Here is a 27,597-nt window from a genome sequence, read left to right on the forward strand (position 1 = left end):
GGTGCGGTGAGCTACACCGACAGCTCGATTTTTCGTGGCTCTGCCAGACTAAAATGTTGCATCGGTGAGGAGTGAGGGCAGCAGCTGCCACTCCAGCCTGCCATCCAGCCGGCTCCCTGAATGTGTCTGCCCCCTGAAAACACGGCTTTTCAATAATGCATGGGGCTATTAGCGCCAAGCTGAGGACGGGCTCGCTCCCTCCGTGTGATCAAAGCCGCCGCCTGGAAGCAGGGCTGCTGATCAGATTTCATGGCCCCGATAACCACTGCCCCTCCGTGTGCGATTAGAAGAGGCCGTTTCATGCGCAAGGATGAAAGCAGCAAGGATTGGGGAGAAAATCCGGCTTCCCAGAGAAATCAAAACGCTTCCATTGCATTACAAATGGATGCATGACACAGCTAATAGCTCCTGCGAGACAGGGAAGGCGGCGGGACCAGCTGTCTGCCTCTCACTGGTGCGCGATACAGACCAGGGGAGTCATTCGCTTTGCTGACGTCCAGGGCCTCTCCGGTGCTAAATGCTCGGGAGATTCACCCCCAGCCTGCAGCATTCGCTAACGCTGGAGCAATCCCCCACGGAGGCGAGGGGGAGTCGAGGCTGGGCCCAGTGGGGAGGAGTGGCTGCAGCTGGCAGCTGACATGGTATTAATAGCCCTCGTTACTGTGCGGGATTGCGTGTCCGGCGCACTGCGTGCAGTACTGACGATCCTCGAAGCAGCTGGCCGTGTATTATTAGGTTTGCCACAACAGAGACACGGAAGATCAAATCTTCCAGCGTAAGTCGTCTTCTTAAGACCATCGAGTCAAGAGTGTTGGAGCCCAGGGTGGACCCCAGGACCGTGCTCAGACCCCTGCATCAACTGCTGCCCCCAGTCCCTCCAGAAACAGAGCCAGCGTCCAGGGTAAAGGGAGACTCCCGGGAGGAACAGGCCCTTGCAAGGTGAGCAGGAGCCCCACCCGCCTCCCAGGTTCCCACGGGCGTGCCTTTGCCTGCCTTCTCCAGGGAGCTCTCTCCTTTCCACGGGAGCTGGCCTGGGCGAGTCCAGGCTGACCCTGAGGTCTTGTGGCTGCTGGCTATGAGCTCCTGGGGAGGCCGTTTCCTTGTGGCTTGGCTTCCACCTGCTGTGAACAGGAGGTAGGTAAGGAAACCTCCTCCGTGGGGACACAGCACGGGAAGCATTCCATCCTGAGCGGCTGCAGATCAGCGGACCACCAACCCACCAGTACCCTCTCCCTGCCCCAGCGGACCAGGGAGCTCACCCTGCAAGCCCACAACAGGCTAAAGGGTCAGAGCTTGCACTCCCAAATAATGGTCCCCCCATGTCAGCCCTGCCTCCCCAGGCTCCTACATGGCTGAATCCCAACAGTCCCAGAGGCCACAGGCCAGTCAGAGGCTTTGCCCACCTGACCGTCCTCCGTACCCAGCCCAGGCCCCTCAAGCCTGTGTGTGCCCAGGGAGATGCTCCAAGTTTAGTGAGTGTTGGACACACTTGGGGTTGACAGGGACCAGGACGGGGTCTGGCCATGTGGGAGGGGGATCGCAGGCAAATTAGGAGAGCCAGAAGCCCCGGCCTGGCAAGAACGAGGGGCTCAGTGGCAGGGCTCGGTTTAGGGCGCTTGGACAAACATGCAGGCAAGTCCCAGAACTCATGCTGCCACATAGAGCTCCCATCGCCGGCCAGTGCGTCTGCTCCCATAGTCACCTGTCTGCCTCCCAGGTCACCAGCCACCTGCCCAGGGCCCAGGAAGGGATGCTGGTGTCCATGCCCTGGCCGCGAGTCCCCAGCTGTCTCCTTGAGGGTGCTCCACGGCATCGAAGTGAGACACAGCTGGGGATGCTGCGTGTCCCTGACTCAGCTGCAGGCAACACAGCCCCAGATCTGCACTAAGCACCCTGCATGGGCCTTGGATGCCCTCCTGCGTCCAGGCCCACCTGGCCCCTCAGCAAGTTCTCCCTACCGCAATGTAAGCTGGGATTCCCAGAGCCCACCTGCTGTCAACACGGATGGCAACCCCCTTCTGACAGCAAGGGCCACGGTGCACCACACGGGGCCGTGTGGAGATGCACCCCCCCACACCTGCCTGCCTCTCCCCAGCCCTCATCTCTGCTCCTCCCCAGTCACCCAGAGGGTTGGGGGCAGCCAACCCTCAGATGTTCGGAGCATTGGGCCCGGAAGTCACAGCGCTGCACACGAGGGTGTGCTGGTGCCCTGTGACAACTTCTGGCCAAACCCCAGAGCGACATCATTTCCAGGTGCTGAGCCCTTGACATGGCGTATTCCTGACCCCTCGAGGTCCCTCACCTGGCCTCACTGCGGCCACACCCACCATCCTCCACCAGGCCACCTCCTCACCAGGCTCAGAGGCTCCCTATGCTATCCTTTGCTCAAGTCCAAGCTCCCGGACCTGGCTCTCCGTCCATGGCCAAGTCTGATCCCATCTCCTCCCTTGGGCACCCAGCTCCTACCATTACACCAGGGCAAGCCCAGAGGCAGCCTTGGTGTGCGCTGTGGGAAAGGAGCCCCAGCCTGGCACTCAGGAGTCACTGGTCTCCCGGGAGCCCCATCACTTCCCACCCTGTAGCCCGCTGGCTGCTAAAAATTCCATACCCAGCTCTTAGGCCGGCGCCATGGCTCAATTGGCTAATCCTCCACCTACCGGCGCAGGCACACCGGGTTCTAGTCCCGGTCGGGGCGCCGGATTCTGTCCCGGTTGCCCCTCTTCCAGGCCAGCTCTCTGCTGTGGCCAGGGAAGTACAGTGGAGGATGGCCCAAGTGCTTGGGCCCTGCACCCCATGGGAGACCAGGATAAGTACCTGGCTCCTGCCTTTGGATCAGCGCGGTACGCCGGCCGCAGTGCACCAGCCGTGGTAGCCATTGGAGGGTGAACCAACGGCAAAGGAAGACCTTTCTCTCTGTCTCTCTCTCTCTCACTATCCACTCTGCCTGTCAAAAAAAAAAAAAAAAAAAAAAAAAAAAAAAAAAAAGAAAGAAAAAGAAAAAAAGAAATTCCACACCCAGCTCTCCAAGTCTGAGCCCATAGGTGGTAGAGCCCAGCTCCCCGCCAGCCAGGGGGAGTCTGTGCGTCGGTCCCCGTGCTCGGCTTCCCCGGCTCTCCCGTCCGGCTGTCCATCTGCAGCAGGGCCGTCAGGACAGAGGGCTGCTCAGGCCGTGGTGCCCCGATGAACTCAAGTGCACCTCTGTTCTGCTCTGGAAGCTGTTTGGGGGTTGAAGCAGAAGACCCTGCTCTGTTATCGCCCGGGCCTGCCCAGGGTAGGAGCCGGTGCCTGGGACACCTGGATGCCTCCTTCGGCTGGGGCCGAGGGCCTTAACTGAGCACTTAGCTCTAAGGAGTGCACAAGTGTTCACCAGTCCTCTCAAGCTGCATCTGGGCTCCGGCTGGCCTCCGCCACGGGCTGGGAGGGAGCCTGTGTCGGCAAGACGGGAGCCCACGCTGCTGAGCGGCATGGCCCTGCCCCCGGCTTCGCGTCCTTGGTCTGTGCAGTGAGGTTTGTGCCGGCACCCAGGGTCTGGGCTTCTTGTTGCTTCCCCCCTCACACCGCCCGCTCCAGTCTCTCTCTTGGGCCAGGCTCACGGAGCAGAGGGCTTTGTGGGCCCCACGATTCCCCTCCAGCCAGGGAAGGTGGGCTAAGCCTGCCCGTCTGCCCACCACTAGATCGGACTCCAGGGGGTACGACTTGAGCACCACCCACAGGTCCCTGAAGCAACGCTCTCACACACAATTTCACGACATCCCAGCTGTCTCCATCCTGTGCCACCCAGCCCGGGGCTCACCAGAATCATCTCTGAGGATACTCCTCTCTTAGCACTTGGGGGCAGCAGTCTTACTCCCTCCTTCCTGTGCAGACAAATGCACCTTCCTCCAGGAAGCCCACCAGACTTCCCTCTCTTCATTACAGAATCCTTTGCCGGTACCCTGCCCTGGGCCTTGTCACACTTGTAGCTGTAGAGATATTTGTAGGCCTGACCTTGCCATCTTGTCCCCAGTGCCTTTCAGTCTCCAGCGACACCCCTGCCCCACCATTGGCTGGGCGACAATCGAGGGTGGATGTGGTCTGGCTCTTACCTTTCTTGAGGCCAAAGACAAGGAATGAAGGGTGAGGGCTGCAGGGGTCCCTAGCAGAGGGACACTGGGTGAAGCTGAAGTGGAGCAGCATGGGAGGTGGGAGTGATTTCAAAAAGATCTCTGGAGTAAGGAGGGGGCTGTGGTCACGGAAGTGCCCTCTGCCAGCCGTGGACCCAGGGGCTACCGCCTGCACACAGCTCTCGGCCCAGGGTCCTCAGGGACCATCCTGAAGGGAGAAGCCCATCCCCAAGGCCGAGCAGGCCGGCAGCTCGTGGCATCCCTGGGAAGTAGGTGGGATGGCCGTCGCTCTCTCCATCACCGCATGTTTGGCTGGGAACGCACTGCGTTTCCTACAGTCAGAGCCAGCATCCACTCTGTGCTCACAGAATGTGCCAGGCTCACCTCCACTCTGGCCTGGGGGAGCGAGGCTCAGAGGAGAGGCCACCCCAGCATTGTGCAGTGGACCAGGGCCCCAGGCCAGGCTGCACCACGGGCTTTGCTCAGACCTCACTCAGCCTCAAGTAGGAGTGCCCTGCACTGCCCGGAGTCCAGCTGGCCCTCCTGCTGGTGGCTGCTTCGTCTAGGCCCAGATGCCCCAAGCAGTGTGGCCCAGCCCTGCCCCTGGTTAGGTGCTGTGCCATGAGCTCACTCATGCCGCTTGGTGGGGACCAGAGGGCCGCCTGGAGACCACCCGAGCCCTCGGGGGGCTTGTGGTGCTGGTAGAGTGGCCGGCCTAGGACCACACTGAGGCTGGTGGCATCGGGTAGCCTCAGGGTGAGGCAAATCCCAGAGGGATGGCTTGTGTGGGGGGTGCTGAGAGGACTGTCCACCCCCAGGTATCCTCCAGGATGGATGCAGTTCTTCCAAGGGCAAAACAGGGACCGAGGAAGCTATGCCAGGGGGTGTGGTTCTGGGGGAGGGTGGAGGCCTGCCCAGTACCCCAGGGGTGCGCCGCTCCAGGTCCAATCTTGTCTTAGTGGGGCATCTCTCCCCTCCCCTCCTGCCCATGAGGACTTCGATCTGCAAATACATACCCAGAGAGTGATGTCACTCAGCATGCCCTCTGTCCTGTCACCTGACGGCCCAGAAGCTCAGACCATCTCCCAGCCTGGACATTGCCCCAGCCTAGGGAGTTACACACCGCCCACACCGTCTCCCATCTCGGCCCAGAGTGGAGGGGACAGCAGGCGGGCCGCCAGGAGCAGGTTCGGCCCTCGGGCTCACAGCTGAGTCTCCCAGGGTGTACACAGTGGAGCTCACAGCAGACCCGCCCGACACTGCCTGGCAGGCAGGCGGCACTCCCTGCTCCCCTGTCCCAGGCTCCCTGTCCTGCCCTGTTTCCCTGTAATCAGAGTCTGGAGACAGAGTCCCACTATGAGGGGCTCTGCTCGCAGCCCGCCCTCCGAGCTGTGTGGTCAGTGCTGGCTGTGCGGCCACTCTGCTGAAAAGCCCAGGCCAAGACTCCGGCCTCCTGTGCCAACCACCGTGCAGACAGGGAGAAGCTGTGGGTGGAGCCCTTGGCAAGGAGGAAGCAGGAGTCCTGACTGTTTGTTGTGACACGTCTTTCTTTCTCCCTAATGCGCAGCCCCCTGCACCCTCTGTCCCCTGCAGTGGGCCTGGCTCAGGTCGTGGCAAGCTGATCTCTGTGCCTGGGGGTCCCTGCAGCCACCCCCAGGGAAGCGCCACCCCCAGGCACAGTCTCTCTTCCCTTCTACTCAATCTGAGGACGGAGACCTGCTCCAGGTCAGGGGTGAGCAGGTGCAACCGACGACGCCACCAGCCCTGGGCAGTGGCTCCCTTGTCTCCCCGGAGGGGCCTGGGAGGCCCGGCAGGGTCCTGTCATCAGCCCTGTCAAAGCAAGGACACAGCACACGCTCAGGCGAGAGGGCGGGGCTGAGCCAGCGCCATACACATCTGCTGCCAGAGCCCCAGAAACCCCTCAACCTGCCCCACTCCCCAAGCACGTCTCCCAGGCCTCAGGTGACTCACGGGAGTCACCTCGGGTCAGAAAGGCGTGAGCACAGCCGCCTCCCGGCAGGGGCCCAGGTTGTGAGGCACAGCCGGGCAGGGCCACCAAACCCCCCTCCGATGCGTGGCCAGGGAGGGGTGCCCCAGGCCCAGGCGCCTGCCCCTCCCTGGGCTGCTGGGCCCGCAATCTCTTAGCCTCCAACAGCTTCCGAGGACACGGTGGGACCGCTGAGACCTCGCTGTACCGAGGGCAGCACCCGAAAACCGATCAGGAGCTCCCAGGGCAGCGGCTGCCAGGGCTCGTCCGGCGCCGCGGAGCCGGGGCCAGGTGTCTCCCGCCAGCTGGGCCGACTCCAGGCCACCCTGGCCTTTCCGGGCAGGGCCTCAGCCCAGGTGCCAAGCCCAGCCCCCGCGTTCCCTGGCAAGAGGGGCCCTTCTTTGTTTGGGGGAGTTTTTCTTTTTCTTTTTTTTTTTTTTTAACTTTTTGTTTGGGAATCTATTTAGATTTGGACAAAGGTTGCAAAAGCAGTACAGCGAGTTCTCTTGTGCCCTCCACCCAGCTCCCGCCAGCACGAGCGCCTTCCGTAACCAGGGTGCATTGGTCCAGGCGGAGAAATGAACACGCGAACAATACTGGGAACGAAGCTGTCCTTTCTCTCCAATCCCAGCTTCCAAGCTGCAGCCCCATGTCGTGGCCGCTCCGCTTCCTTCCAGTGGGGACGCTTTCCCAGTCTCCTTGTTTCTCATGGCCTGGACATTATTATTATTATTATTGTTATTGTTAATTATCGCTGGGTGAAACGATGTATAACAGAATTGTCCATTGCAGCCATTCTCAGCGTACAATTCGGTGGCATTAATCACACTCGCAGTCCAGGCAGCCATCACCACTCTCCTTTCGAAAGCTTTCAGCACCCCAAACAGAAGCCCCTGAAGCACCCTCTTCTCCAGGGGCCTCCCAAGAGGTTCAGAGACCCCTGCCCCAGCCCCCCGCCCATGCCCAAGAAACAGACCTTGCTGCCTCGGCTAGAATCAGGCCTTCTGGGCGTGGCTCCGCCCTGGGGCCTGTGTGTGGGCACCGGCTTGGGGGAGGGCATAGAATGCCCCCAGCCCGCCCCTCCTCCTCTCCAACCCCTCCTGCTTGCGCTTTTTGACACAGAGTGAGATCCCGCCTTTGACATAGTCCCCGAAGCCCCTGTGGAGGCCCAAGCCGCCAGCCGCAGCCTGTGTCTTCTTGGGGCCCCCATGGGGCTGTCTGGAGCCTCCAGGCACAACAGCTCAGAAAGAGGCCCCCACCGCACACCTGCCCCGCCCTGCTCTCCGGCCCGCGGTGGGGGAACCTTGCTGTTGTCCTGACGCTGGTATACCTTGGCTCCTGCCGCCAAGGGCACACAAAACACACAATGGCCAAAAGGCCAGGGACATGTGCCTGGTGCCATCCGGGCCACCCTCTGCCACTCCTCCCATGTAGAGAACAGCAGTGTCACAAGCTTCCTGGCCCCACGGCCGCAGCCCCCGGAACACCATCTGCAGGCGCAGCCCTGTCACAGGTTCCAGCTCGCGGGACCTGGCTGTCCACTGCGACTCCTGTCACTGGGCTCCGGCCACCTGTCCAGACACTCGTGCCCTCGACACGCTTGCTGCCCCACACCTGCTGCCAGGCCCTCAAGCCCTGGGCTCCACCTGCCCAGCTGGCCTTCCTCCCGTTGCCTGCTCCTCCCCCTCCTGCCTGGGTCAGCCAATTACAGCTCTGTGCTCGGCTCTGTCGGCAGCTGGGGTTGGTCAGAGGGCAGTGGAGCAGGGCCTGGTCTCGCCGATCCTCGAAGCCTGGGCTGCACTGCCCACACAGCCACGGAAGAGCCCCGGGCTCCTCCCCGCCGTGGCCTGCATGCTGTGCACAGCGGGCAGCAGGTGGTGAGGCCAGGCCGAGCACCTTCATACGCTCAGCAGTGCTCACGCTGAGGCCCTGGTCAGACACTGGGGGACAGCGGGGAGGCGGAGACAGGAAGAGGCTGGCCCTGGCGCTACCTGCTGGCTGTCCACAGGGACGGGGAGAGGTGGAGTCACAGGGCTCATCTTCCCTGAGGCTCTGGGACCCTGTTAGAGACCACAGCACTCGCCGCTCTCCTACCAGAGCTCCAGGCTGAGACGAGTGACTCAGACGGAGCAAGCGTTTCCGAAAGTCACTGTGCCTCCAAAGTTCTCACGGGGACATGCGGAGCCTGCTGCTCCGTGGACGCGTGTTAGCTTCCCCAGAGCAGGGATTCGTTCACCCCAGTTCCCCTGCCCACCTGCTTTTCATTCTGCAAGTCCTGTGTCCAGGGGCCCCGCGGTCCCAGGAGGCCAGGGCAGTCCCCAGCCTCTGGGCCCACAGAGTTCCCTGGGGACTCGTCCTGACCCCTCTCCCCTCCCCGAGCGCTGTTCTCTCTGCCTCGAACGCCCACCCTCACCTTCGGCTGCTGGAAGCCAGTGTGGGGCGTGGTGCCCACGCCACTCGGGACTCGCGGGAGGAGCGTGCCTGCGTGTGAGTGCCAGCTCTGCTTTCACACCGGGAGACAGCTGGTGGCGACTCAGGCACTCGGGTCCCCAGTGTGGGGAAGACTTGCAGCCTGGCCCAGCCCTGCCTGTTGTAGGCATATTTGGGGAGTGAAACAGAGGAAGGAAGACTGACTCTTTTTCTCTTTCTCTCCCTCCCTCTCTCTGCCTTCAAAATGAAAAACAAACATAAATTAAAAAAATTATAAAGCCGGTGCAGCCTTTAGGTTTAGTCCTTGTGGGGGCTTTCTGGTCAGCTTTCTCCCCTCTTCTCCACTCCACTAGGGCCCCCCTTTGTGACCCCAGCTGCCTCCCTCCCCTCGCCCTATCCTGACAGCACCCCTGAGGGCCCCCTGCTTCCAACAGCCCCACTGCACCCCTGCCTCCCTTGTCCACAGGAAGCGCCGAGCCCATCTTCCTGAATGGACGCTGCCAGTGAGTACGCCTACAGGGGAGCGTGAACGCACAGCAAGGAGATGCCGGGTGAGGGTGGGGGCCCTGCAGCCCCCAGCAAGAGCAGGGAGTGGCCGCTGGCAAGAAAAGATCCTGGTGAGCCCTCTGGGCGTGCTCCAGCCCAGGGAGCTGCCAGCAGAGGGCCAAGAGCGGTTTCTATAGCAGAACAGTGTCTACAGCAGCGGGAGAAAGCTGACCCCAGGCCTGGGAGCACAGCGCAGGCCCAAGGCCAGCCTTGCAGGAGAAGCAGCTGCCCCAGGGCACGCCTGGCCCCAGCCAGAGGAGGCCACAGCCACATATCCCACATGACCATGACAGGGAGGGGTGGACGGGGCCGGGCAGGCTGGCGCTGCAGGGAGCCAGCAGCAGTGACACTGCCCCACCCTGGGGCCAGAGGACAATACGAGAGCGGGCAGGGGTGGGTGACCTGGCTGAGGTCCAGAGACCCCAGCTTCCTCCAGGGAGACAGCTTTCCCAGCCCGCCCCAGCAACTGCCAGGGCAAACAATGACCGGGGACGTGGCCACACGGGTTCGGTGGGGCTCCTTGGCGAGGCTGAGTTGGAAGGTCCGGGGCGGGAGCGAGGTGTGGGCCCTCCTCCGTGTGCAAACGCCCAGGTAAGCAACTGCCTTTGTGGTCGATGGACAACAGGTGCTGTACTGGCAGTCAACAAACACTTACTGGAGGCCAGCTAGGAGCCAGGACACACCCATGAACAATATATTTTAACATCATCTTTTTTTTTAAGGTTTATTTATTTATTTGAAAGGCAGGGTTACAGAGAGGCAGAGAGAGAGAGAGGTCTTCCATCTGCTGGTTCACTCCCCAAAGAGCTGCAAGGGCTGGAGCTGGGCCTATCTGAAGCCAGGAGCCAAGAGCTTCCTCCAGGTCTTTCACATGGGTGCAGGGGCCCAAGGATTTGGGCCATATTCCACTGCTTTCCCAGGCCATAGCAGAGAAATGGATCGGAAGTGGAGCAGGTGGCGGCTTCACCTGCTAAACCACAGCACCAGCCCCTTAACATCATTCTTAAAATGTATTTTTGTACCTATTCAAGGAGCAGAGAGACAGAGACACAGACAGACAGAGGTGCCTTCTACTGCTTCACTCCCCGAATGCCCACAGCAGCCAAGGCAGGGCCAGGACCAGGAGCTGGGGACTCAATCCAAGGACCCAACCACTTGGGCCATCCCCGCTGCCTCCGGGGATCCGCATCGACAGGAAGCCGGAAGCCGGAGCCAGGGGCAGGAATCGAAGCAGGTACTCCATGAGGGCCGCAGGTGCCCTGCCTGGCGTCTCAGCTGCTCGGCCGCACGCCTGCCCCTGAGCAGTGCTGGTGTCACTCCTCCATCCCTCACCTGCTCCTCCCACCCTGTCCCACGGGGCTGACATCACTGCCCCCATCTCACACATGAGCAAAGTGAAGCCCACTCAGCTGTGTGGCCCAGAGATTTCCACCCTAACTGGAGACAGCCCTAAGGTGCCTCTACTGCCCCTGTCCAGGCCTGTCAACCAGGGCCCCAGAGCCTCTCCTCAGAAATCGCGAAGCTGTCTGGGCTCATAGGTGGCTGCATTCTGGTAGGTTCTGGGGGGACATCAGCAGCAGCAAGCCCAGAACACCGTGGCACCCCAACAAGTACTACCCTGTCCCCCAGCATCTCGCCTGGGACCCAGTCCAGTGCTCACTCAGAATTCGTTAAGCATTTCACCTGGGAACGAGGGCTCTGCAGCAGATGTGTCCTACTTTCATCTGTTGAAGGAGGGAGACCCATTTCTCAGATGAGGCAACTGAGGCCAAAGACAAAGTCATTAGCCCCACACAAGTAGGCAGAGCTAGGGCTGTGTCTGCAGTCCCTACCCTGTCCCAGCCCCTTCAGGACCCCTGGGGGTGCACTGCTCTAGGGCCCATCCCCAGGGGCTTGCTCTCGCCTCTGTCCGCTGAGAGTTAACGATGCAGCCTCCCAGGGCTGTTCCCATGTTCAGGAGAGGAAGGTGAGAGGGGTCTTCTCCACCCTCCCCGAAACCAGCACTGCCCAGGGTTGACGCCCAGGCTGGGCAGGTTCTGGGGCTCCTAGGTCTCCCAGGTGGGGTGTAGGAGGCCACTCCCCAGTGCACACCCTGGGGGGCTGCTCCCACCCCAACGGCCCCCTCCTTCCCGCCCTTCCCACCCCCCCCCCCCGTGGAATAAAAGGGAGAAGCCCTCCCAGTGGCATCCGTCCTGAGCACAGTTCTATTTTCTGCTCTTTTCCTGTTCAGAATAAATAGCAACCGAGTCTGGACAGGAGGGTGGGCGTGACTCCACGCAGGCCCCTTCCCTGGCGAGATGAGCAATAGTGAAGGGCCCAGCTGTCGTCCCGGGCCCCCCTGGGGATGCCCTGGCTGCTCCCCTGCCCATCACTGGCGCTGTCGCGAGAACTGGGTCCACCCTGTTGCCTCTGATTCCAGCAGGGCAGACAGCTGCACCCATCAAGGAACGGGGCCTCCTGGGATCCCCACAGTGCACCTGGCCGCTGACCAGCCTCCGAGGCCTCCCCAGGAGCCAGGGCCTGGCTTGCCCCATGGGAGCAAAGTGGCGCTGGGTGTGGGCCGTGCAGGGAGGGTTGGTTCTTCCACAATGGCTGTCTTGCTGGTCCCTCCTCTCCATGTGTGACCAGAGAACTCTGCTGAACGCCACACTTCAAGTCCACTCTGCTGAAAGCGCTCTGGATATAGCTCGGACCCCTTGACATGGCTAAAGGGGCACTTCAGGATCTGTGCCCTGTTTGCCACCTAGATCTCTTCATTCCTGCCCCAGGACAGTCACAGATGCTGGCTGCTTCTACCACAGTGCCTTTGCACAGGCTGTCTTTCTACAGCACTACCTTTCCACTCATCTCCCCCAGGGCCATCCCCGGTGCCCAGCCCCGTCCCTGCCAGGTCCTGCCTGGCTCAGTTCTGGGCCTGGCCCCTGGTGAGGGGCACGCAGAAGACAGGAGGCCAGCATTTCTGTGCATGCCTCTGCAGTAGGCTTCGTGGCTGGGCCTCGTCCCCAGTGTGAATTCAGAGCATGTGCGGAGGGCTTGGCTGGGTCAGGCCATGGAGATGTTTTTGGAATGGGCTTTCCCAGTGAACATGCTGACATGTGTGGTGGACCTCTACTATCTGCCCAGGGAATTCCTGGTTCGAGCAATGTCATGTGGAAAACACACCAGAATCCTGTCCAGTCTAGATGCAGTCTGCCAGTCTTTCACCCTGCAGTGGAGGTGCAGAGCCGCGCCAGCACGGCCAGGACCGCAGCAGGTGCCTCCCTCCACCTGGCCCTAAAGTGCACTCCCTGGGATGACAAATGAGCCCTCAGGCTTCAAGCCAAGGAGATGAAGGCAGCGGTGAGGCCTTGGGAAAGCATGCATTCAGCCTGCCCAGCCCAAGATGTCCCCAGGCAGGGCCAGGGCCCCAGTCCAAGCCCTTGGCCCAGGTGGGTGCCTGTGTAGGAGGCGGCAGGGGTTGGCTCAGAGCCTTGGGAAGTCTTGTTTTATAGGACAGTGGCCAGAAGCAAAACAGTGCTCGGGCCACTGTCTTCCCCAACCCAGTGGGGCTGGGAAGGATCTTGGTCTCCCTGAAGGTCTTCTTCTCTCTCAGGAACTGGAGAGGCTGGGCAGGGGGGACTCTTCATGATCCACGATCAGGCGTCTGTCTGCACAGCTCCGAGACGCCTCTCAGCTTTCCACTGGCTCTCGGGTTCCTTCTGCACTCAGTTCCTGGGAGGAGGGAGGGGCAAGAGCGCCCCCCTCCCCAGAAGAGAAGCCCCAGGAGCCATTTTAGGGAGCCACACAAGGGCAGCACAGGAAGGGCTCCTGCAGGCAGAGGGTGGTGTCCATGGGGACATTGAGGCAATGGAGCCCTAGCACACCAGGGCTGGGGGAAGGGGGCGGGCAACAGGGAAAAGGCAGCCCCTCCAGGGAGCCCTTCAGGTGAAGCCCACAGCTCCGCTGACACTTGTCGGCAGAGTGACTGTGGGCGGGTATGAAGTCCCCCGCATACTCAGTTTACCCCTGGGTTCCACAAGGAAGGCACTTGTCCCAGGATGCTCTCCTGCCTGAGCCGGGCTTCCCGTCCACCTGCTATTCCTCCCCGCCAAGGCCTGGGGAGAGACTCCCTTCCGGGAAAGGTTTCAGGCTCAAGCCCAAGGGCCCTGAGTAATGGCCCCCAAACCCCTTCACCGTGACTCCCCAGAGGTGCCAAGGGCTACACACAAGACTTGGTTTCCTGCCTCAGGGTCTCAGGCTCCCTGGGCTGCCCTGCACCAGGTGAGTTCCAGCCCAGGTAACCCAACCTTCCAAGTGGTCTTGGACAAGGAAGTCGGGTTAGGGTGAGGCAGCAGGGGTCTTATACGCACTGGTTCTTTTCTCTAAAGTCCCCCAGCATCCCTCTAAGAGCTCTTAGGCTGGCGGCACAGTCGGGTGCAGATGTGGCATTTGGCAGAGGTGTGTGCAATCGCATTGATCCTGCCCTTCAAAGCCACCACGTGAGCTGGGCCAGGGGTTTGTTCTCTCTCAGCAGACAGCCGGGTCAAGGCACCCACAGAGGTACACATGTGTGGAGCCACACGTGTGCACACACTCGTGTGTACCAGCTGGGCTGTGCTCAACCCCAGGAACAGGGGCAGAGGCAGTGCTGGACTGAGAACTAAACGTTTGGGAAATTTTCCATGTGCCAGAGATGACTATGATTAGCTTACAGACATAGCGCATGCGATGCTCCACACAGCTATAGGAAGCAGGTATTGTCCTTTGTTCATAATAAATGAGGAAGCCGCACCTCAGAGGGCCAAGTGACCAGTCCAAGGTCCCACAGTGAGCAGGGACAGAGCTGGGCTGCCCCGGCTCTGACAACCGTGCCTTAGCCGCTGTCCTGCTTTATCAGGAGATGGAACCTCAGAGCTGGCTTTCAGCAAATGACATGACGGTCCCAGCTGCAGGCTTGCAGGGCAGGGGGCTCCCGCAGTGACCAGGGTCATCCCGTAACAGTGCCCACTGTGGCTCTCCCAGAGAGAGGAGAGGAGCCTGGGAGCCAGGCAGACCAGACATGCATTCTGTTTCTGCCTCTCCTTCCCTGCGGCCTCTCGCCAGGCACCCAGAGACCTGCCCAGGCCTGGGCCCGCGTCCTCAGCAGGGTGCTTGCAGGGTCACCAGGCCTTGCGTCCCCATCTGCTGGGGACACGGTGCCGGGTCTCACCCCACGGTAGCTTCCCCGCCTGGGGTTCCACACCTTGTCTGAGAAGAGCAGGTGATGGTTGTCAGCTGAGCTTTTGATTCGAGGATCCAGTGTGAAACAGAGGAGCTGGGAACTTGAACTGAGATGTGAGTCTTGGAGCCCCAGAACCTAGTAGTGGGGATACCTCCTCCTACACACACTGGCGTCCCCGGGACAGCGCGCCTGGGACCATATCTGCTGGGAGCCACTCGCTGGGCACCCTTGTATTGAGGAGGGCACACCTCCACGAAACCCCCACAGGAAAGGGACGTGCAGGGGCCAGCACCTCCAACCCGCCAAGGTCAGACAACGAGGCTGGCCAGGCCACAGGCGACAGGACTCTGTGCACATCTGAGGCCCGCTGTCCTGTCTGGGGACCACTGGTGTGTCCTGTAGAAAGTGCCCCAGTGCACGGGCTAACAATCGACCCCAGCTGCTGACTCTGGCCAAGTTCCCAATACTCCACTCCTGTGACCCACCTCGGCCTGCAATCATCCTGCTGGCTCAGGGCTGGGGCCGCTTCTTCCTGGTAGAGGCGTCAGCCTGGCAGCCGGCTGTCAGCCCCGAGCCCTCCTGCCTCTGCTGACTTTCCTGTCCCGTCTCTGAGCCTCCCTGGGGACTCATTACAACCGCAGACAACTGCCTCAAAGATCCGCAGGTCTCCTCCCTGCATGGCTGCAATTATCAGAGACTGAACAGGGCGCCGCTGCCTTCGGCCCGCCCCCAGCCTTTCTGCTGCCCCGGTCCATGTGATCACCCCCCAGAGAGCCCGCGCCGCCTGCCTGGCGGGGACAGGCACAGAATCAGAGCCAAGGGGAGCATTGCTGGTCTCACTGAGCCTTCCACGGCCACAGCAGCCACACCCCAGTGCGAGGCCAGTCTGCTGCAGTGCCTGGTCCCAGATTCTCCCAGTCCTGCTGCCACAAAGCGGATCCCCACCCCACTTTTCTTTTTAATTTCTAGAGAGATGTGCCCAGGAGTAGGGGCCCAACCGGAAGTGTTAGATGACTATGTTGACAGAGTGCCCGGCAGTGGCCCTCCATCCGTTTGCCCCTGTGGCAGATGTCCAGGGTGAGCCCCTGATATGGACCCCAGGCACAAACAGTGGCCATGTCATGCAGGCACAGAGTCCCTCCCCTGCAGCGTCCCCAGACTCTGCAAGGCTCCTGCAAGGCAGGCAGGGCATGCATTTTGTGCAAAAGAGTTGCCCCAAGGCACAGCTAGGGAAAGTGGCTGACTTCCTCCATGGACACAGGGACCTAGGACCTCCATGGCTGACTCCCGGACCCTGACGGCCAGCTGAAGCCCTTCACGCCAGAAGTTAGGCCGGGAGGGGAGAATGACGGGGAACTCAGTGGCTTCAAGTCATCACAGCGTTCGGCAGGGTGGCTGCCAGCAGGAGGGAGCTTCTGCCCCAGGCAGCAGAGGACCCTCCCCGTCCTGACCCCAGGCTGTGGGAATTTCTCTGGCCTTGCAGGGAATGGTTTCCCAAGAGAGATGGCTTGAGGCCACTTGGATGCGCTAGCCAGGGCCAGTGTCAGATGGGTACAGGACGGCCTGGGAGGACTTAGGAGCCCTAAGGAAGTCCTCCCCCGACACGGTCCCAGCGTGCAGACTTCTCACTATGACCGTTTTATGTCAACAAATCCCAGTTGCATGTGTTGCATGGGATGTTGGGGTCCTGGGGTTGCTGCCACAAACGGCCACAAACGCATGGCTTACAACAACAGAGATGTTTGTTCTCTCACCATTCTGGAGGCCACAAGTCCAAGATCCAGGTGTTGGGAGGACCCCGCTCCCTCTGCAGCCTCTAGGGGAGACTCGTCCCCATCTTCCAGCTTCTGACGCTGCCAAGAGCGAGAGCGCCAGAGCTTGGTCTACAAAAGCCTGATCCTGTCCCCGTCTTCCCCGTCTTCTCTTCTCTGTGTTCCTTCTGTCTCCGGACTTAGGTCCCACCTGGGTAATCCTGAATGGTCTCATCTCAAGATCCAGAACTCAGTGACATCTGCAAAGCTGTTTCCTCTCGGTTAGGTCACATTCCCAGGTCCTGGGCCTCGGGACAGGGGCCAAAACTCAATCCACCGCACACAGTCACTGGGGTCTGTCGCGGTCAGCTCAGAATCCTGTCTTAACTGCTAGCTGGTTGGTGTTGATGCTGGGTGAGTTTGGTACCTCCCTGAGCCTCATTACCCTTAAAATAGGGATAGTCACCCCTGCTTGTAACTTGCGGTGAGAATCAAGGGGGATGCGTTTGCTTAGCATGAGGTTCACATTCAGCAAATGACATCGATGATGACAGTGAAGACCACGATGAACTGGCTCAGAGAAGTGAAGGGCTTCGCTCAAGGTCACACAGGTGACCTTAGGTGGCAGAGCCAGACTGGAATTCCTATCCACCTCCGACCAAAGGCCTTCTTCCTCCCCTGCGCCCTGCCTTCCTGCTGTTTCTACTGCAGCTTCCCCGTCGCGGGGCTGGCTGTTCCTCAACAGTATCTCGCACTCGTCTGGCCTGTCCCAGACACTGAGGGCCCTTAGCGGGAGCGTGACCAGCACCCTTGAGCAGAATCAGTTGTCAACTTTGGGGCCCAGGAGGTGGCTATAGATCAGAAGTCAGCCTTGAGTTATTCCACAGGCATCGGGGGAACCAGCCTCTGGCCTCACCTTGGGTAAAGGACAGCTGGTAGGGCCCTGCTGCATTTTGGTGTAGCAGGCTAAGCTACCACCTACAACACCAGCATCCCATATGAGCACTGGTTCAATTCCGGGCTGTTCCACTTCTGATCCAGCTCTCTGCTAATGCACCTAGGAAAGCAGTGGAAGATGGCCCAAGTGCTTGGGCCCCTGACCCACATGGGAGACCCAGAAAAAGATCCTGGCTCTTGGCTTCGGTCTGGCCCACCTTGGCTGTTGTGTCCAATTGGAGAGTGATTCAGTGGATGGAAGATCTGTGTGTGTGTCTCTCCCTCTCTCTGTAACCCTTCCTTTCAAATAAATAGATAGAAAGAAATAAAAGAAGGAAATAAGGAGGAGAAAGGGAGGGAGGGAGGGAGGGAGGAAAGAAGAAAGAGCTGGTCACAATATCACTGATCATTTGCCACGTGGTGGACATGGGGTGGGCTCTTTTGATGTGCTATCTCACCAATCTCCGCCTCGTCCCAAGAGAACAGGGGTCATACCCCATGGGATTTAGCTTAAGAAAATGAGTTATGCACCTGGGGAAGCAGCCTCATCAAGGAGGATGGGTCTGGGACTGGCACTGTGGTTTAGTGGGTAAAGCTGCCACCTGCAGTGCCAGCATCCCTTATGGGCACTGGTTTGAGTCCCTGCTGCTCAACTTCCAGTCCAGCTCCCTGCTAATGCACCTGGGAAAGCAGAGGAGGCTTGCCCAAGTGCTTGGGGCCTGCACCATGTGGGAGACCCTGAGGAAGTGCCTCGCTCCTGGCTCCTGGCTTCGGCCTGGCCCAGTCCTAACATTTGCTGCCATTTGAGGAGTGAACCAGTGGATGGAAGGCACCTCTCTCTCTCTGATTTTTTAAATAAATAAAAATAAATCTTAAAAAGAAGAGTCAGCATCAATATTGAAGGTTACATCGTCATTCAAACCACAGGAGCCGTTGGATAGTAACAATCTAATGAACTGAGAAGGCCGGCGCTGTGGCTCACTAAGCTAATCCTCCGCCTGTGGCGCTGGCACACCGGGTTCTAGTCCTGGTTGGGGCGCTGGATTCTGTCCCGCTAGCTCCTCTTCCAGTCCAGCTCTCTGCTGTGGCCTGGGAGTGCAGTGGAGGATGGCCCAAGTCCTTGGGCCCTGCACCCGCGTGGGAGACCAGGAGAAGCACCTGGTTCCTGGCTTCAGATCAGCGCGGTGCGCCGGCCACAGCATGCCGGCTGCAGCGGCCATTGGGGGATGAACCAACGGAAAAGGAAGACCTTTCTCTCTGCCTCTCTCTCTCACTGTCCACTCTGCCTGTCAAAAAAAAAAAAAAAAAAAGAGAGAGAGAAAGGTTTTAAGGCATTGCAAAAGAGGACCATTATAGGTTTGCTCCAAGGAGGAAGACTTAAGATTCCTCATAAAATGCCAACCTCAGAAGTTCATTGTCCCCTTAACTTAGTTCAAGAGCTCCCATTCACCCCAAAATAGTCTGACCTTCTCCATGGAGGAAACAAGACCCAGTGCCATCTCCTTTTACCCCTCTGGTTGGCCCTGCCACTTCACGTGGGCCCTGTCCCTCGCGAGGTTGGAATTAATTGCTGATCCCAGGCGGACCAGGCTTGTCGGTCCAGTGCACCTGTGCCTCGGGTACTCCCTTCCCAGGAAAGCTAACCACTTTCATCTTCAAGCGTTAGCCCTTGGAAACATAGCGGAGGTTGCCCAGTGGATGGAAGGCCAGGATGGAATGCCCCTCTGGGAGGTTTTTACATCACTCATTATACCAAATTATTATGAGGGAAATAAAGGGCCCCAAGTGTGTTTAATTTTCCAAGTCCAAGGTGAGCATCCCAAAGGCACACATGTCCCAAAGAGAGCCAGCCTGTTGAAGGGTGGCATTCGGGCGCAGACATGCTAGTCTCCATCCTCAAACCAAAATATAGAAATCATCGGAGCATCTGAAGAGACTGCCTCGTAAGCCCTTGCCTAGGGTGCTCACTGATCCACCTCCACATGGGGACCTGCAGGAGAAACGCAGTGTTTCTCTAGGTACAGGGATTATTCTAGAACCCACTGGTCAGAGTGCTCCCAAAACAAGAATGGTTTCCAGACTTCTCTGCTTGGTGCTTGGCCTCACTGGGTGCATGGAGTGGGTTCTAGAAGACACAGGATCCTCCCGACTCCTTTCCTTCTTAACAGTACCCCTCCCCCTTACACCCCCCTGCCCTGCCCTGCTGTCCCTAGCAGCTTGTTGGCTTCCTCCCCTGGTTCTGCCCGGAGCCGAGAAGGGTGGGCCGGGTGGTGGCTGCAGGGGACACAAAGGCTGTTTTCATGCGAGTCGGTACTGACTCCGCCTCACAGGGATGAACCCCACTGCTGAAATGAGTCCCTGTGACGTTCTTCCTTTCATCTCTTCTTTTCCTTCCAGAATTTCAAAGTGGAGCCCGGCAGTGGGAGTCGGCAAAGAGTTAGCAAACATTCTTTCTCACCTCCCCCTCCCCCCACCCATTCATTTATTCACCCCCAAGAGGCACAGGTATCCAAAGACAAGGGTGTGGGAGCTCAGGCCTGAAGGCCTGGGTCAAGGTCCCACGTCAAGGTAACCTGGAGGCTTTGGCCCCCTGAGAGCTCCCCTGGGGTACTCAGCCCTTCCTGGGGTCTCCATTAGACCCTGGTGATTCAGGGCAGGCAGTGAGTGGGAGGGCAGGCCAGCCAGGCCAAAGAGGCTGGCCCATGGCCTTGGCTCACCCCAGAATGTACCTCCAGGGAGCAGGTGCTGCCACACAGATGGTCCCAGCTCCTGGGGTTGGCGGAGAACAGAGAGGCCTCCTCCCAAGCTGCATTTGTGGGGCTCTTTGATGTTTCCTTAAATAGGTGTCAGATGGAACATGTTGAAAAGGTCCTACCTTATGTAAGTGTCACCTCTAAAATAGAAATTCTCTTCATATTATTTTCAGCTTTCTAAGAAATGGGCCATCCAAGAACCTTTTGTCCAAGGAAGATGGGGGGAAGGCTGGGCCCGTGGAGGCTCAGGGAGATGGGGGCTACACGCCTACTTCTAGCATCACGGACTCCCAGGGCGGAAGGGACCCCCACGGTCCCTGCTGGCAGTTCTCTGCCTCCAGGTAGGACCTTGCTTAACAACTGAGTGAAAGAGCCTGTCCCTGCCGAGGAATTCAGCGTCAGCTTCCTGTGACCTGCGCCTGCCCGGCCCCTCTGTGCGTGGATGACCAGCATGGGCTCTCAGCTGCTGCGGGCTGAGGGTGAGCGACTCTGCCCCCATTGGGTTCAGGTTTTCCCACCTCACCTTCGCCGCCTCTTCATTCCTCAGCAGAGAGGGGCTGGTAGTACCCTGTCCTGTCCCAGCCCAGCAGACCCACAGTGCCAGGCAGATGGCAGGTGCACCATCAACACCTGAGTCAGCCCAGGCCCAGCTGCCAAGCAGCCCCACCCAGCACTCACCAGCTTGCCCACTCCTTTGACTCCTTTGACTCCCCAGTGCGCTCTGAAGCCTGGTCCTCCATCAAACTTCCAGTTCCTTTGCCACCATCAGGACAAAGAAGCCCCCAAAGCCCCCAAAACCCATTTGATTTCAAAAAAGGGGAGGCCTTAGCAGGTGCTCCCCTGGAAAGACGTGTGGCTTTTCACCTTTCTTGTCTGATCCAGGCAGAGGGGACCTGGGGACACCTTCAACACCACCTCTTCCCCCCAACCTTGTCCATTACCATTACAAAGTGGCGGCCAGGTGTGCACGCATCTAAGAGATCTCCCGGCTCTGGCCTCTCTGTCAGCTGACCTGTGGGCAGGAGGTTCAGCACCCGCCCCCAGACTTTGCTGTCCTGGGAGTCTAGACTCCCCCTCCCCCGAGCAGGATCCTGGTCCAAGTCACATGACGGGGGGGCGGGGTGGGGGGAACAGCAGAGGTGTCATGTCCTCTAGCCCCAGAGGAGCCTTTACCTGGCTCTGAGTCAGGGCGAGGCCCCCACACCTGCCTTCCTGCCGCCTTGGTTTGTTTTCTGTTGCTAACGATACAATTCCACAGCCTGGGTTGGTCATAGGGAAGACAGGTTTGCTTTGGCTCACGGATCTGGTCCAAAGTTGACAGCAGGCGTCATGTGATGGCTGCTTCTTGCTGGTGGAGTCCTGAGGCTGCACGTAGCAAGAGACAGGGAGCAGGCACACGTGTGTGCACATGTGTCTGTGTCCAGGTCTCTCTGCCTACCCTTAGAAAGTCACCAGAATTCCATCATGAGCGCTCCCTTGCCCCATGACCTGATCTAAGCCCAGACACCCGTCCAAAGGCCCCTCTCAACACCGCAGTCAGACCCGGTTTGGCGCCCCCATACCTCATAACGGGCATGGAACGCCAACACGAGCTTCGGCGAGGACAAACCTTGAGCAAACACTGCACCTGCTGAGAGTCCGTCGGGGAAACACTAGGGCTTGTCACCGTAGACAGTGCTCACCCCGCGGGATACCAGGCAGACGGGAACAAAGCAGCGGGGGCTTCCAGTTAGTCTCCAGTCCCGAGTCTCCTCATCTCTCTGCCTCAGTTTCTCACCTTGCTACAGGGGAGCGTGAGAAGTTTCCGGGAAGGCTGTGACATGGGAGGCTGGTGTTGTCCCCTGTCTCCGGGTGAAAGCCGCTGTGCCACCAGGGGAAGGAGTGGGTGCTGATCTTTCCCTTAGCATGGGTCACCTGTGCCCTTAGGCTTCTGTTGGGCACCTTCTGCTGCTGCTGTTACACACACACAGACTGTCTTTCCTCACTGCAGTGTGTGCCCTGGGAGGCCCAAGATGTGTCCACAGCTTTCACAGGACCAAGGAGGGCAGCAGCCGGGTAGCAGGTGCTCAGCAAACACTTACTGGACAATGAAATGAATGAGGCTCCGAGACAGCAAGCACTCTCCTTGGGTGGACTGGGGACTGTCCCAATCACCCACCGCACGATTAATTAGAGAGAAAACCCAAACCAACGCCAGACTCTGTCCTCAAGGGGTTCTGGTGGAGGGCTCTGAGCCATGACACACTGAGGAAGTGTCAGGAAGCAAGTGAGAGGGACAGGACAGAGGATGGGCAGGTGTGTCAAGCCATGCAGGGGACGGTGTTGTCTCTTGACCCCAGAGGGCAGAAGTCCAAAATCAAGGTGTCCACAGGTTGGTTCCCTCTGGAGGGTCTGCAGGGGAAGGTGCTTCCTGCCTGTCAGCTGCTGGCAGCTGTCAGCCAGTCATCCACTCGCTGGCGAGTAGATGCAGCACCCCAGTCCTTTGTGGGTCTCTGTGTCCCGGTGCTTCCACACGGCCTCCAGTCATTGGGTTCGGGAGCCACCCTAATCCAGGATGACCTTGCTTTTACTTGATTACGTCACAGGTACTAGGGGCCAGGAAGTCCGCAGATCTTTAGAACGGGCACGACTCAGCCTACAACACAGTCACAGCAAGTAGAGGGCGTGGCATGGAGTGGAGACCACGCCCTTCTCCTCCATTCCCAGCTGCTTGCAACAGTCTACACAGCTGCACCGGTGTCTTGGACATCTGTCCTGGCATGAGCGGTCCTTGTTGGCTGCCTTCCTTGGACAGGCAAGGCTGCCTTCCCGCTTACTGCCGGCCTTGGCTGGGACAGAATCAGGGGGCCTGCTGGAGACCCCAAGAAGGGCTGAGCACCCCCAGAGATCCTGCAGGTATCTCCAGGAGGTTAAAGTCTCCGGGTGATAATGACCGGGGACCTCCACCCAAGTCTTTTGGTGTCAGGTCCCACACAATCATCTTTGCAACGGACACTTCTTGGGAAAGAATAAATAAGAGTGGGCGAAGCGGGAAGGAATGGTCTGTAGACTCCATTTGTTAAACCTTCAACACAGATTTCATCTTAACGTGGGGAAAAGTCGGGAGGCTGGCAGTTTCCAGATGTGGAACAGGGTGGGAGAAGCCTGGTGTAGCTGAGACAGAGGGAGCTGGGATGACAGAAATGAGCATGGGTGCATGGGGTGGGGGGATCGTGCAGAGCCTAGACATCTCCACTAAAGGTCTGCACCTTTTCCAGAAGGCCCTGGGGAGCCACGAGGCCTGCTGGGTGAGCTGCAGTGTGGAGGGTAGAGAGGAGGGGACTGCGTGAAGCTGGGGGACCCGCCTGGGAGCTATTGAGACGGTGCAGAGCCCAGAGGCAGAGGCTACAGGTGCGGGAAGAGAGGCCAAGCATGGGAGTAGCTGAAACATTTTGTTTGGAGAGAGAGGAGGAAATGCGAGGGGAGAAGACAGACAGGCGGGGACAAGGCTCAAGCTAACGGGACGGTGGTGCTGACACTTCAACCACCTCCTCTCTGTGTACCTCGGAGGCGTGCAGCTTCCAGCGCACACTGGCCAATCCCACAGCAGCCTCAGGTGGCCCCTGGCACCGGTGGCTCTCAGCTTGCTTCCTGGCCACTGTGGTGGAAGGAGAGCCTGGAGGGGATGTGACTGCAGAGGCCTGTGTCCCCACCGGGCTCGTGGCTCCAGACGGTGCCAGCTCTCATCAGAGCAGGCAGAGGGAGGAGAACCTTCAAGGGTCACAGGGCCCAGGAGCCCCATGGCGGGGCTAAGGTCTCAGGGAGAAGACAAGGGCTGACGACCCAGGGAACCCCACCAGCTCTGGTGGCTCAGTGAGAGTCTGGGCCCTGGCTGCTCTCAGGGTGGAGAAGTGCAGGTCATCCCAGGACAGACTCCTACAAGTGGTGCACACAGTTTGCCCTTGATATGTGACGACCACCATCCAAACCCTCACATAGGCCTGCAAGGAGGAGCTGGACACTCTGGGCATCTGGTCTACTCACAACCACCCTGGTCCCCCCTGCCCAAGTCCTTGATGGCAATGGTGATGGGTTTCCTGTCCAACAGACTACCACGATCATGGCCTTGAGCCTTCTCTACCTGCATGTGTTGGCTACATTTTAGAATCCTGTCCCTCACATTATCCCACAACTTTTCAGATGAATCAGCAATATTGCATGGTGTGATAGAGAGGGTGGTGGGTAGATTTGGGGGTTACTTCAGGTTTGGGTGATAGGAACAGGTTCCTCTTAAGAGGTTACCTTTGAGAAGTGACCTAGACCAGACCCAGGCCTGTACCATGCACAGATCTGGAGCAGACAGAGCAAGTGCAAAGACCCTGGGTCAGAAAGAAGGTTGGCAAGACTAGGAAACTGAAAAAAGGACAGCGGAGGGGCTGGCGCTGTGGTGCAGCAGGTTAATCCTCTGCCTGCCACATTAGCATCCTGTTTGGACACCTGTTTATGTCCCGAGTGCCCCACTTCTGATCCAGCTCCCTGCTAATGTGCCTGGAAAAGCAGCTGAAAATGGTCCACGTGCTTGGGCCCCTGCACTCACACAGGAGACCCAGGAGAAGCTGCTGGCTCCTGGCTGTGGCCTGGCCTAGTCTCAGATGTTGTGGCCATTTGGGAAGTGAGCCAGTAGATGGAAGATCTCTCTCTGGATGTCTCTCCTTCTTGGTCTCTGTAACTCTGTATTTCAAATATATAAATAAATAAAACTTTAATGAAAAGAAAGACAGAGGAGCCACTGCTGCAACAGAGTGAATGGGGTGGGAGGAGGGAGAGGTCAGAGGTCAGGAAGGCAGCAGGGCTCTAGGACAGGTGGGCCTCACAGCCATGAGGGAGAACTTGGATTTTTTTTTTTAATTTTTTTTTAATTTTTTTTTTTGACAGGCAGAGTGGACAGTGAGAGAGAAAGACAGAGAGAAAGGTCTTCCTTTGCCGTTGGTTCACCCTCCAATGGCTGCCACTGCCGGCGTGCTGCGGCCGGCGCACCGCGCTGATCCGATGGCAGGAGCCAGGTACTTCTCCTGGTCTCCCATGGGGTGCAGGGCCCAAGCACTTGGACCATCCTCCACTGCACTCCCGGGCCACAGCAGAGAGCTGGCCTGGAAGAGGGGCAACCGGGACAGAATCCGGCGCCCCGACCGGGACTAGAACCCAGTGTGCCGGCGCCGCAAGGCGGAGGATTAGCCTAGTGAGCCGCGGCGCCGGCCTAGAACTTGGATTTTGTTTCAAAGGCAATGAGCACCCACTGGCAGGTTTTACACAAAAAGATTGATCACCCCGAGTAATTCTTTTTTCTTTTTTTTGAAATTGAATTTTATTTATTTGAAAGGCAGACTGACAGAGAGAGGGAGGGAGAGATCTTCTATCCATATCCCCAGTTGCCAGGATTGGGTCAGGCTGAAGGCAGGAGCCCAGGACTCCAACTGGGTTCAAATGCTGACTCTGCTTCTAAGTCCAGCTTCCTGCTGATGCACACCCTGGAAAGCAGCAGGTGATGGCGCAAGTACTTGGGTCCCTGCCACCCACATGGGACATATGGAAGGAGGCCGACTCCTTGCTTCAATCTGGCCCGGTCCCAGTTATTGCTGGAATTTGAGGGATGAACCAGCAGTTGGAATCTCAGACTCTCTCTCTGTTTCAAAATGAAAATAAATAATTTGCTTTAAACAATTAATTCTGGGGACTCTGGTGTATGGACCGTATAGGGCAAAATTCAAAGCAGGGCAGCTTGCTAGAGGCAGGTGTGGGATCAGCAAGGTGTGAGAGGACTCTGGGGTAGGAGGGTTGAGTTGTGACCATGAGCTCTGGCCAGGACCAGGTTGTATTTGGGAGGTGAGCGCGGCAGAATTTTCTGGGAGGTTGGATTTGGGGAGTAGGGCATGCAGGGCTTAAGTAGCATCCTTCCAAATTCAAGTCTACCTGGAACCTCAGAATGTGACCTGCTTTAGAACAAGGTCTGTTGTGGATTGAACAGGATTTGGCTCCCCAAACGTGTGCAGACCTTGGAACCCCAAAGTCTTATGCTGATGGTGATGGATGGGGGTGGAGGCTTGATCCAGTTGTGGAACCTGAAGGTGGGGTCTTTGGAAGGTGATGAGGTTGGATGGCTTCCAAATTATCCCACAACAACCTCGCAAAGTGGAAGGACCGCATGTGGCTTATTCTCATTTTACAGTTGGGGAGCAGACCCAGCACTCAGAAAGGACGAGTCCATACTCCTGGAAGTCCATGATTGAGCCAATGAGGTTCCCTGGCTCCTAGCTCTGCCCACAATGTGCCCAGTAAAATACAGAATCCTCCAAACGGACCATTGCTTCTGGTATACAAGCTGGCAGAGGGGCAGGTATGACAGCAGGCAAGCTGCTAACTGCCTTGAAAAGACCCAGCAACGGGGACTCAGGGCAGCTTAGTCCAGGCACTTCCTGCTGCTCCTTCGGCTAATTGTCGAATTGCATTAGAGCACATGCCAGCTGTCTCGGAGAGTGTGAGTTGTCAACGAAGCAAGCTGACTTGGCAGATCAGAAGGGAAAGGCAGCAGAGGCAGCAGTGGAGGGCTAGCAGAGGCTCCGTCCCGGCTGCGGGAGGCCTTTGCTTGGGTTGTACTTGTGAGTGCTCTTGGCTGGTATGGAAGGGCTGGCATCAGGCTCCAGGCAGGGCCTGGTGCACAGGACACCGTTCGCGGTGGGTAGTTGGACCCATGCCAGGGCCCAGCTGTCCCAACTCCTCACACACGCTCACCAGCTGAGCCGCTGCATCAGGACCACTGCACCTGTTTCACCTGGCGCAGGTTTGTGATGGGGGTGGGGATGAGGGGAGTAGCTGGCTCAAGCTTCCACTGGGAGGGCTGGCATTGTGGCACAGTGGGTTAAGGCACTGTTTGCAAGGCTGGCAGCTCACATCAGAATGCTGGTACAAGTGCCCGCACCTCCGCTTCCAATCAAGCTTCCTGCTAGTGCATGCTGGGAGCCAGCAGGTGATGGCTCAAGTGCTTGAAGCCCCTGTCACCTGTGGGAAAGATGTGAATGGAATTCTGGGCTCTTGGCTTCAGTCTGGTGCAGCCCTGGCCGTTGGAAAGTGAACCAGCAGGGGGAAGGTGTCTCCCTCTCTCTCTTTCTTTCTCAATCTCCCTCTCACTCTGCCTTTAAAGCAGTTGAAAATAAATAGGCATTAAAAAAAAAAAAAAAGGCTGCGTTAGGAAGGTGTTCAGATGTGCAGAGGTGCAACCCCCTTGGCAGCCAGAGTCGGTGGAGGCTTCTCTAACTCCGCTGCCCAGCCTCCAGTCCAGCCCGGCCAGCAAAGGCTTCTGTGCTTACGGACCCGGAAGGGACTGCAAAGCTGCTCTCTAACTCTGCAGGGAGCACAGTGCCTGGGCCTGGCACTGCCAAGATCAAGAGTGGCCTTGCTGCTCGGGGCATTGTGCACAGCTTGGCCAAGCTCACTCCCTGCTCAGACGGGCCTGACACCAACTCTGCCCCTGCAGGTGGACTTGGCCAAGACTCCGTTATGTGCTGACCAATTCCTGTTTCCCCAGGCACAGGATGGGACCACGCGGTGACTGAGGTCCACACAACTAAGTTCTGATCAGTGGAATAAAGTGTCCGACACTAAGCTACGGCTTGCCGAGTCCGGCAACAAGCCCAGCCCGCGTTCCCAACAATGACGCTGGCATCTGGGAATGCAGTCAGGGGGCGCTGAGCTCCACTCTGCTGGGAAGTTGCATGAGGCAGAGGCTTTGGGGGTGAGCTCTGGGGTTCACCTCTTGGTTCTGCCATTTATTGGCTGTGTGGCCTCAGGCAAGTTACCTAACCTCTCTGTTTCCTCATCTGTGCAAAGAGAACCATCTGATACTTCCAAGGTTATT

Source organism: Oryctolagus cuniculus, chromosome 2 (genome assembly GCF_964237555.1).
Source record: "Oryctolagus cuniculus chromosome 2, mOryCun1.1, whole genome shotgun sequence".
NCBI classification, from domain to species: Eukaryota; Metazoa; Chordata; class Mammalia; order Lagomorpha; family Leporidae; genus Oryctolagus; species Oryctolagus cuniculus.